Here is an 11,738-nt window from a genome sequence, read left to right as displayed (position 1 = left end):
AAACAAAGTCACGTTATAACCTTTCCTTTGACTAGGGGGATAATTGTTATACATAAATATTTTTATCACAACCTAGATCCTACCAAGGACCCCTTTATATACACTTCTTAGAATTAGGGCAATGAGACTCTTCCTCTCTTCCACTCCCCATTTTGTCCAACCACCATACACCATCTTTGGGGCCCTTCTTTCACCTCCATGGTAGCTCTCCACTACTACTCCTCCTCATCTTAATCACTGATGCCTCTCCTGCCATATACAAGTAAACTGCTCCAAACCTCTGCCACCTTCTCCATCTTGTTGAAATCTTGCATCAACAGTAATGAACCTGAATTTGAAAAAAGTATTTTAACCGTATCAACAAGTGAACTTGCATTTTAAAAAATAAAAAATAAAAAATTAAATTCAGAGGCTAAATTCTAAAAAGTACAAAAATATAAATAACTTCATTTTAAAAATTATCGATTTTTAATTCGAAATTTTAAAACTTCATTTACAAATGGACAAAATGGAGAAAGTATTAAACCCTTACCTCAGCCACTCAAAAATTTCGTATTATTCTAAATTAGAGCCATTCCTATTATAATCAACTAAATTTTTTCATACAAATACATCGTTAGTCTTCTATTACTATTTAACGGTGAAGACTATTTTGATAAAAAAAAATTGAGTGACCGAGGATCAGAATAAAAGTAACCTTATTTAAAGGGATTAAGGGTATACTTTACCAAAAAAAAAATTTAAAAAATTATTATATTTATAAGTGGGTGCAATGAATTTTATTTTTCATAAAGTTGGATGGGTTATCATTTGGGCTGGAGTATTTATTGGGCCTTTGGCTCAGAACCACCCGATCCTTAAAGAAGAAGGACAACATCGTCATTTACCCCAAACCCTAAAAACACTTAGATTTAGGGTTTCACGGCTATAAAGTGCAAATAAACTCTTACCTCAGCCACATCTCGACTCTCTCGGTCTCGGTTTTGTTCTCTCTCCCTTTTTTATTTTCTTTTTCTTTATATTTAATGGAAATTTAGTTAAAGTTGTGTGGAAATTATGGCAGTGATGACAGATTTACGTTTCTCGATTCTGATTCGGTTTTTCAATTTCTTGAATTTGTATAAATTTAAGGACCAAACGACTCTGTGATGACAGCGTTTGTGCGTGTCTGAGCCTATTTTTTTGTTTTTTTGTTTTTTGGTATCATTAATTTGTGGCTGGAGAATATGGAGATGGCGATGATTATAAACATAATTCCTCGTTCTGATTTTGCTCAATTTGGGCATGATAGACTTCTATTACACCCATAGAATCTGAGCTCTCCACTCCTTTTTTTTTTTTAATATGGAAGTGGGAACTGTTTCTACCCTCTGGGATTTAAATTGTTGAATATTTGATACCTTAGATGTTTATTTTTGTTTTTTTAAAGCTTTATATAAATATATTTAGAAAAATAAGTCATATAAAATGTTATTTTCCTGTAATTTTTTAAAAAAGGAAATTGTGAATATCATCTCATTTTAAATGATTCATTCATTCTTTTAGATAAATGTTTTTTTTAATATCCTTATTAATTACTATTGCTCATCATTTTTCTTGTGTTTGGGGTCATCAAGGCTAATAATCATGATCCTTAATGAAAGGCATTAACAAATTTAGATTTTTAACGTTTTATTGATTTTGAGAATAGATATAAAAATTTTCAAAAACAATGAAAGAACTCAAATTATAATAAATTTAGAAATTAAATTAAAGTATTATAAATTACAATATTTATTATAAAATAATATAAAGTAGCATTGGTTGAGTCTCTTGTATCAACTTCTTTCATTTGTAATTTTTGATAAAAAAATTAATAAATAGATAAATTAAGAAAGTACGAAGAAAACCCTAGAGGTGATGGAGGAAACTGTAAATTTTTGCAAGACGATTACGAACGTGAATTTTTTTTTGTAAGAGTCACAAGATAATAAGAAACGTGATTGATTTAGAGCTTGCTACGGGTCAAAAGCAAGCCTGTGTTTTGAAGGGCAATGAAATCTGGTCCAACATTAAATCCGTCGAATTAATGGATTCATCAACCCCCAAGCAGTTACTAGAGTCGAACACTCAAGTGCTCAAAACTGAGTTTGGTAAATTAATATTATTAAATTATTAGTAAAATTATATTTTGTTCATTCGGTTTTAATAAGTTGTAAAAGAATTATTGAATTATTTAAAAAAAAGTTAATGACTTTTGTTCACATCTCCTACATACACAAATTGAATGCTCTCATCTCTCTTTTCTTTTACAATTTAATTTTTTTCATTAAACAATTTTGAATATTATGATTCGACAAATCAAGATTCAAACAATTTTCTTCTCCAATTTTTGACACTGATTGTTAAATTGATTTGGGACTAAGGTATATTCTTCTACTCGATGAGTTAATCTAGCATACTGATCGTCAAATTGTCGATTGGAGTTTATTAGTTGAACTTTAAAAAAAAAACTTAGCATCCCAATGACTTAAATAATTTTTTTTGAATAGTTTAATAACTTAGATGAAAACTATCATAATAGTTCAGTGATTATTTTGTAACTTTTTTAAGTTGGCTAATCAAAACATAAACTTACTAATAGTTTAGTGGTCTTAGTTATGGTTTACCCAAATATGAACGTGACATTAATTGAAGTGTTATAAAATAATCAAATAAAAGAACACTTAAAGCAAACAATAGATCAAATCAATAGAGAATTTTCTCGTATATCATTTTCACTCATACAATGGTTTTATTTATAAGTCATTGTCATTCTATGCAACACATAGAAATGAAGCTTACTTAAGTGTTTCAATAACACATACATTGAGCAACTTGCATATTTACTTTCATAATGAATGAGGGGGGTGTATCTCATAAATGAAGGGGGTTAGAATACGGACACCCACATTTATATATTTGTAACACTCCCCCTTAGATGTCCATTAAAGAAAATTGTGCCTCATTAAAACTTTATTAGGAAAAATCTTGTGGGATAAAAACCTAATGAAAGAAAAAGAGTACACAATCTCCTATTACAAGCTGTCTCGTTAAAAACCTTTACCAGGAAAATCCAATGGGACAAAACCTTAGTTAAAGGAAAAGAGTACAACTTGTTTTAAACTCCCCCTAATAGCAATATCACATTATATCTTTGAGTCAACCCATTCCAATCTTGTCTAGTAGTCTTTCAAATGTTGAATTTGACAATGCATTGGTAAAATATCTACTAAATTATCAGTAAAACGAATTTTTGAACTTCTATATCACCTTTCTTCTAAAGATCATGGGTGATGAATAATTTTGGTGAAATATGTTTCATTTTGTCACCTTTGATGTAACCACCCTTCAATTGAGTTATACATGTTACATTATCTTCGTATAAGATAGTTGACATCTTTTCCTATAAAGGAAAATTACATATTTTCTGGATATGTTGGGTCAATAATCTTAGCTAAACGCACTCTCAAATTGCCTCATGCATTGCAATTATTTCTGCATGATTTGAAGATGCGACAGGTAATGTTTGCTTTGTTGAACGCCATGATATGACAGTACCTCCACATGTAAATAAATATCTCGTTTGAGATCAACCTTTATATGGATCCAGTAAATACCTAGCATCAGCATAGATGATTAAGAGTGATTTTGAATTATTGAATAAAATAACCACATATCAATGGTCCATTTGAGATATCTAAATACATGTTTAATTCCATTCAATTTTCTACATGTTGTAGAAGAACTAAATCTTGCTAGCAAGTTTACAGCGAAAGCTATATTAGGCTTGTGTTGTTTGTAAGATACATTAATGCCCCTATGGCACTTAGATATGATACTTCAGGACCAATAAACTTTTCATCAATTTTGCAAGGACAAAATTGATCTTTATTCACATCTAACGATCATACAACCATCGGGATACTCAATGAATGTGCTTTAATCATATAAAATTTATTTAATATCTTTGTCGTATAAGTTGACTGATGGACATGAACTCAATCATTTAAATACTTAATCTACAGGCCAATAAAAAAAAGATTTCCTAAAATATTTCATCTCAAATTCTTTCTTTGAAAAATTTATTGCATTTTAAAGCTCTTCAAGAGTTCCAATAATATTTAGATCATCAACATATACAGAAATAATCACAAAATTTGATCAAGACCTTTTTATAAAGACGCATGGACAAATTGAATCATTTTTATCAAGAAAGTTTTTCAAGGAACTCTATATCCTTTTGGGATTTTAAATCCTTTAAGGATTTTTATATAAATTTCACTATGAAGTGAGCCATACAAATAGGTTGTAACAACATCCATTAGATGCATTTCAAGTTTTTCTCGTACTGCCAGACTAATAAGATATCTAAATGTGATTGCGTCCACCATAGGAGAATATGTCTCTTTGTAATCAATGTCGAGCCTTTGCAAAAATTCTTGTGCTACAAGTCGAGCTTTATATCTTACGTCTTCATTTTTCTCATTTAGAAAGTGAATTCAATTTTCACTTTCTAAATGTGTTAGGTAATTAAAAGCTGAAATATACGATGAAATTATTAATTTAAATTTCAATATCAACATTATTATCTATGTCCATAATATCTTTATTTTTCACTTTTGGTGGTGAGAAAAATTATTATGACCACCCCTTTTTACTAATACTATTATAGAGCAACTTACCACACCCACATCCAAGATTATGTCTTTCTATATTGCTAAATTCACTTCAAGGAATGGAACAAATCTAATACAACGGGCTTTGTGGTTTTTCATTCAAAACTTGTTATTTAATTCAACCATAACCAAATGTGACATTGTAACACCTTGATTTATTTAACTCTGTTTTATGAATTTTGTCATAAATGAGTATCTGTTTCAGTGGTTAAGTGATGTGGGTGTGTGTTTAAGGTCTTGGGCTCAAGTTTCACTTTTGGAAATTCTGCTATTTTTTTACTCCTAGCCTTATCCCTAAGTGGTTGGGCTTATATTATACTCTCGGTCAACTCATATTAGAATGAATCTATTGGTTCAAGTGGTAAGGTGTTATCTTACCTTAGGGTCTTGTGTTTGAACACCTGTGTGAGCAAAGGATGTTAACTTTTGCTTCTGTGAGTGTGTGTCAGTTGTGTAATAGAAGTTGGATGAAACTGATACTCTGTAGTAGTTGAATGAGGTTAGTGGGTCATATTTTGTGGGATTGTGGTTGGTTAGTGGGGGAGTTAGGATAGTGTTCTATTTTATTTTGATTTTATTTTTTTCTCTCTTTTTTTCAAAAATTTCCTTCCAGTTTCACGTTCATCTCTCAACTCTCACGCACATTTCTTTTTCCTCTTCTTCTTGTCTTTTCCTTTACCTCTTTTTCCTTTCTTTCTTTTCAGTTTGGGTTTATTGACCTTGTGTTCTTCGAACAGATTTTTGGAGGGTGATTGGTCTGCAGTTGGGGTAATTTGAGAATCATAGTAAGCGCTTAATCCTTCATTGAGTTAGATTTGAGAAGCATTGATTTGTCTAAGGTTCTGGTTATCTCACGGGAGCTTTTGTGTCAAAATTAAGCCAGGTGCGTAACGAGAAACTCGAAAAATGACGATTAGTGAAAGTAAAAAAATTAGGCATGTTGACGCCACGCGACCGTATGCCTGGCCGTGTGGTAGGCCGTGTGTCGTGTGACGGGTGTGTGTGTGTGAGCCGTGTGTCTATTTTGGGCGTGTGAACCATGTGCCAAACTATGTGGGCCACACAGGTAATGCCATTTTGGGCGTGTGGGCCTACATGAGCAAGCCATATAGGCATGTGAGCCCAAATTTCAAAAATTTTCCCTAGGGTTGTACATGTCGACTCGATCGATTGTGGGCCTTTCGTAAGGTTGGTGTGTTTGGTATAAGCCTTAAAGTATGAAATCTACTACTCTGTTAGATTGAAATTGAAGTAAATAACAATAAGATGAGCATTATGAAATACGGTATGTATGATATGTTCTCTTATGTATAAGCATGTGTAGTATATGTTATACAAGCTTGTATGATATGTTAATTTTGATATCTATTAATCTAATATTTTGTCTGTATTTGGCTATGGGGCTGGATATGTTTATGTGGAACAAGTATTTTGTTTGAGGCGATATCTCGCCAATATACTGGCAGCACTGCTGCGATATTTTGAAAAGTGTTATATAGACACTATTCGGTGTGTAGAGCTGGGTGGGTGTTTTATACCCCACGTGGTGTGATGGGATGGCCAGAGTTGGTGTGTAGAGGATGGGGGTAGGATTTTGCATATTTACATCTGTATAATTCTGAATCTGTGAAAGGTTTACCTCTGTATCTATTCTACATAAGTTTGAATCTGAATTTCTGTTTATATACGCGTTACACACTGAGTTTCAAAACACTCACTGTTTGTTTGTTCTGTTTAGATAACCCTCAAATTTAGGTAGGTCGGTGTGATAGAAGCTCAGTGGTGAACACATTTCCGTAAAATTTCATTCTTTTTAATTTAGTTTAACTTTTTCTGGTTTTTAAGAGTTTTGTGATTTTGGGACTCTCCAGACTTTTCAGGATTGTTTTTGGTTTTAGGTTTTATTTTGGTTTTCGAAGCGTAACAACTAATAAAATGGTTTTTCTGAAAACGACAACATTTCTGAAATACCAATTTCCAAGAAACAATCTGATTTGCCAAAATATAACATTTTAAAGAAACTCCGCTACAAAAATTTGGTTTAATAAAAAGGCGTAAACGAGTCACGATTTTAAATGAAATAAGTATATCAATAATTTTTCCAAACAAATCAAACATACTAAGCAACAATGGTTATGATGATTTGCGATTGATAAAGAACTTGGGTTTTTTAAAAATTTTCTTCGTAACAGTTCCAGATTCGACCATAACGTTTAGGCCAGATTTAGGGTGTTACATTTAGTGGTATTAGTGTCAGGTTGCGAAACTTGGGTTGTGAAATTTTGGGTTCAAAATTTTATTTGTAAAAACTAGTTTTCGAGCAAGTTTTTTTTACAATCTGAAAAGTAAGTATGTGGTACATCAAGCCTCTGGCACCAATCCTGTACGTACTTCTAACTTAGAAATACTGTAGCTAGAAAACCCTGAATTGTCTAAAACTGCATATAGTTAGTTAGAGACTAAAATTTCTAAACTTTCTAAAACTACTTCTGATAATTATTTGAAGCATAAAATATTGCTAATAAATATTGAAATTGATTTATAAAACTTCGTAATGTAGATAAATTTTGAATACGATGAGTGCTCGTGGAACGCGTGATCATGGTACTCGTAGGTGTGGCAGGCGCCGTAAAGGGACTTGAGTTGAGCCATCATCGATGGGCAGTATGCCTAATTTGGATACGAGTGAGACAACAACTACACTTACTGCTGAAACTAGACCTCAAAGCCACTCGGCTAGGGACGACGCATTGTCCCAAGCGATGCTGAGAGTGTTGGAGAGGGTTGTTGGTCCCCATTCTGGTTCTTTGAGCTATGGGTCGGTAACTTAACGACTTTGGTCTAATGGTGCTGAGCTATCTAGGGGTATCACTTGAGTCGCCTCGACTGTGACCGAATACTGGTTGAAGGCCTCCGAAAGGATAATGAATGACATTCACTGCACCCTTGAGCAAAAATTGAAGGGTGTAGTATCTTTGCTTCGCGATAAGGCGTACCAATGGTGGTTATCGGTTGTGGAGGGTACTCTTCCGGATCAGATTAACTGGAAGTATTTTAAGACCGCTTCTCAAAGGAAATATGTGGAGGCGAGTTATATGGATGCTCGCAGAGGTGAGTTTATGAACCTCACTCAGGGGATAGGATAATGGTCGAGTATAAGGTCAAATTTCTGAGATTAAGCCGTTACGCTTATAGGATGGTGACGTCTGAATATGAGAAATGTGTCCTTTTTGAGGATGGTTTAAGGGATAATTTGAGGGTTCTAATAGCTCCGCAGAGCGAGCGAGAGTTCGCCATTTTGGTGGACAAGGCGAATATCACGAAAGATGTTAAGCGCGTTGAGCGATAGAACAGGGATCGTGAGAAAGTTAAGAATAAGAAGGATTCAAAGCCCTCTAGTTCTATTCAGAAGCCTAAGAAATGGGTCAGACCTAATGGGCCTTCTAGATTTGGAGTTCCAATTACTCCTGCTGTGGCTCAGCCATGCAGTAATTATGGTAGACGCCATCTGGGTGAGTGTTGGAGGAGGTTGGGAGTGTGTCTACGATGTGGGTCAATAGAGCATCATATTAGAGATTCCCCACAACATTTTGATCAGATGAAAGCTCCAATTCTTAATTTTTTTCAACCTTAAAGGGTAGTTCAGCAACCGCCTAGGGGTCGTGGTCCAGTTAGGGGTGGTAATTGAATAGGTAGAGGACAAAGACCACTAGACAGAGGTGCTAATCAAGCTGAGGTGAGTTAGCCTGCACTAGTGTATGATGCTCAACATCGTAAGGATAGAGACGCCGCTGATGTGATTATAGGTACGTTCCTTATTTTTGAAATCCCTTATTTTACACTGATAGACATAGGGTCAACATATTCCTATGTAGCTAGTTCAGTTTCGGTTAACTTGGGGATTCCAATTGAGAGTACTTCTGGTGAGATTTTTGTACTGAGACTGCTGGGTCAATCTGTTCAGGTAAATAGACTGTATAGGAATATACCATTGGAGGTACAAGGGGTTGTGTTTTCGACTATTCTGATGGATTTACCGTTCAGAGAATTTGATTTGATTCTAAGTCTAGACTGGCTTGTGGAGCGTCGAGTCAGTTTGGATTGTGCTACTAAGAGAGTAGTTCTGAGATTTGGAAATTATGTGGAGGTAGTTGTGATCGGTGAGCGTCACGATTACTTATCCAATGTGATCTCCACTCTTGTGGTCGAAAAACTGGTTTGAAAAGGGTGTGAAGCTTATGTAGCCTATGTGAATGTTTCAGCTTCTGTGGACTCTTTGCTAGGAATATCAAAATAGTTAGGGAATTTTGGATGTTTTCCTTGAAGAATTTTTGGGTTTACCTCCGAATTGGGAAGTTAAGTTCGATTTGAGCTTCTACCGGGTACAGCTCCGGTGTCCATCGCTCATTATCAAATGGCACCGAAGAAGCTTTTAAAGCTAAAGGCTTAACTTCAGGAGCTCTTGGATCATGGATTCATCCGTTCTAGTGTGTCTCCGTAGAGGGTACCGATTTCGGTCGTAAAGAAAAATGATGGTACCATGAGAATGTGCATCGACCATCGATAGTTGAATAAGCTAATTGTGAAGAATAAGTACCCATTTTTGAGGATCGACGACCTGTTTGATCTATTTTGTGGGGCTTCGGTATTTTCCAAAAAGATATCTGTTCTGGGTATCATCAGCTTAATGTTAAGGAATTTGATGCTCATAAGACGACTTTTAGGACTCGTTATGGGCATTACGAGTTCCTAGTCATGCCTTTTGGTTTGACGAATGCTCCAGCTGCATTCATGGATCTGATGAATCAGGTTTTCCAATCGTATTTAGATCAGTTTGTCGTAGTCTTCATCAACAAGATTCTGGCATACTCTAAGACCGAAGACAACCATGATGAGTATCTTAGAGTAGTTCTTTAGATACTTCGAGAGAAACAGCTCTACGCTAAGTTGAGCAAGTGAAAATTTTGGTTAAAAGAAGTAATGTTTTTAGGGTATATGATTTCCACAGAAGGGATCCGAGTTGATCCTAGAAAGATTAAGGTTGTGCTCGATTGAAAACAACCTAAGGTTGTGGCTTATGCGTCCCGATAGCTTAAGTCACACAAAGAAAATTATTCGACGCACGATTTCGAGTTGGCTGCCATGTTTTTGCCTTAAAGATTTGGAGGCACTACCTATATGGTGAGAGGTGTATCATCTACGCCGATCACAAGAGCCTTAAGTACCTCGTTACCCAAAAGGATTTGAACCTTAAGCAGCGTAGATGGATTGAACTATTGAAAGATTATGACTGCACTATAGAGTACCATCCCAATAAGGCTAATATGGTTGCTGACGCTCTTAGTCGTAGAACAGTGTCTGATTTGAGGGTGATGTTTGCTCCCTTAAGTTTGCTAGCCTAGTTACAAGTTAAGCTGAATTAGATTGATCAGATTCGGGATAAACAGTTAGGGGATGACTCTCTGGTTCTGTGTTTATGCCAAGTAGAGGATGATAGCATGTCTGACCTTGGCTGAATAATTATGGGGTTCTCTGTTTTCGAAAACGGGTTTGTGTACTGAATAATTTTGATTTGAGACATTCTATTTTGAAGAAAGTGCATAGTAGCCCAGATGCTATGTACTTAGTGCAAATAAGATGTATCAGGATTTTTGGGAATTGTATTGGTGGTCAAGTTTAAAATGAGAGGTAACGGATTTTATTTCTCAGTGTCTGATGTGCCAGCAAGTTAAAGCTGGGCATCAATTGCCTTCGAGTTTGCTCTAATGTTAAGATTCCCTTATGAAAATGGGAACGTGTGACTATGGATTTCATTAGTAGGTTACCCTTAACACCTACAAAGAAGAATTTTGTATTGCTTATTGTGGATCGATTGGCCAAGTCTACCCACTTCATTCCGATTTGAATAGACTATTCTCTTCAGAAGTTAGCCAATTTATACATTTATAAGATTGTGAGACTTCATGGGGTTCTGGTTTCGATAATTTCAGATAGAGATCATCGCTTCACTTCTCGATTTTGGAAGAAGTTTCATAAGGCTCTGGGTTCAATATTGGATTTTAGTACCGTGTTCCATCCTCAGATAGATGGTCAATCTAAGGGGGTGATTCAGATACTGGAGGATATGCTTTGGAGTTGCATGATTGATTTTCAAGATAGTTAGGAGGATTTTCTGCCATTAATAGAGTTCGCTTACAACAATAATTTCCAGTCCAGTATTGAGATGGCACCTTACGAGGCTATATATGGATGTAAGTACCGTACTTTGTTGTGTTGGATTGAGTTGGGGGAACAACGGGTTTTGAGTTCTGAGTTAGTTTCCGAGACTGAAGACAAAGTCAGATTGATTCGGGATCATCTTAAGGCAGCTTCTAATAGACATAAGTCCTATGTAGATTTAAAATTGAGAGATATTAAGTACTCCTAGGTGATTATGTATTCCTTAAGGTATCACCATGGAAGAAGGTTATGTGGTTTTTACGTAAGAGCAAGTTGAGCCATAGGTTCATTGACCTGTATCAGATTCTGAAGCATGTGAGACTGGTTACTTATCAGTTGGAATTACCTCTGGAGTTAGATCGTATCCATGATGTGTTTCACGTCTCTATGTTGAGGCGGTATCAGTCTGACCCATCTCATATTGTTCTTGTTGAAGAGATCAAGGTTAGACCAGATTTGACTTTTAAGGACGAGCCGGTTCAAATTCTAGATCGAGATGTGAAGGTTTTGAGAAGGAAATCTATTCCGTTGGTTAATGTTTTGTGGTAGAATCATGGCACTGAGGAAGCCACGTGGGAACTTAAAGACTCGATTCATCAACAGTATCTGCATCTATTTGAATCAAGTAAATTTTGAGGTCAAAATTTCTTTTAGGGGGTAAAGTTGTAACACCCCAATTTATTTAACTTTGTTTTATGAATTTTATCATAAATAAGTATCTACTTCAGTGGTTAAGTGATTTGGGTGTGTGTTTGAGGTCTTGGGTTCAAGTCCCAATTTTGGAAATTTGCTATTTTTTTGTTCCTAGCCTTATCCCTAGTG

General features: G+C 35.2%; 2 non-coding genes across 2 annotated transcripts; both read left to right on the top strand.

Annotated features, from left to right (window-relative positions):
• The first annotated feature begins 1,057 nt into the window (after positions 1-1,057).
• LOC121224866 (small nucleolar RNA snoR126) lies at positions 1,058-1,177 on the top strand. Its single transcript, XR_005922609.1, has one exon. It is a non-coding gene; the product is annotated as a small nucleolar RNA snoR126 (small nucleolar RNA).
• A 52-nt stretch (positions 1,178-1,229) lies between these two features.
• LOC121224864 (small nucleolar RNA snoR8a) lies at positions 1,230-1,323 on the top strand. The gene has a single exon (XR_005922607.1). It is a non-coding gene; the product is annotated as a small nucleolar RNA snoR8a (small nucleolar RNA).
• Positions 1,324-11,738: the final 10,415 nt, after the last annotated feature.

The sequence above is a fragment of the Gossypium hirsutum genome, chromosome D12 (genome assembly GCF_007990345.1).
Source record: "Gossypium hirsutum isolate 1008001.06 chromosome D12, Gossypium_hirsutum_v2.1, whole genome shotgun sequence".
Classification (NCBI taxonomy): domain Eukaryota; kingdom Viridiplantae; phylum Streptophyta; class Magnoliopsida; order Malvales; family Malvaceae; genus Gossypium; species Gossypium hirsutum.
This window is presented reverse-complemented; position numbering and strand designations above follow the sequence as displayed.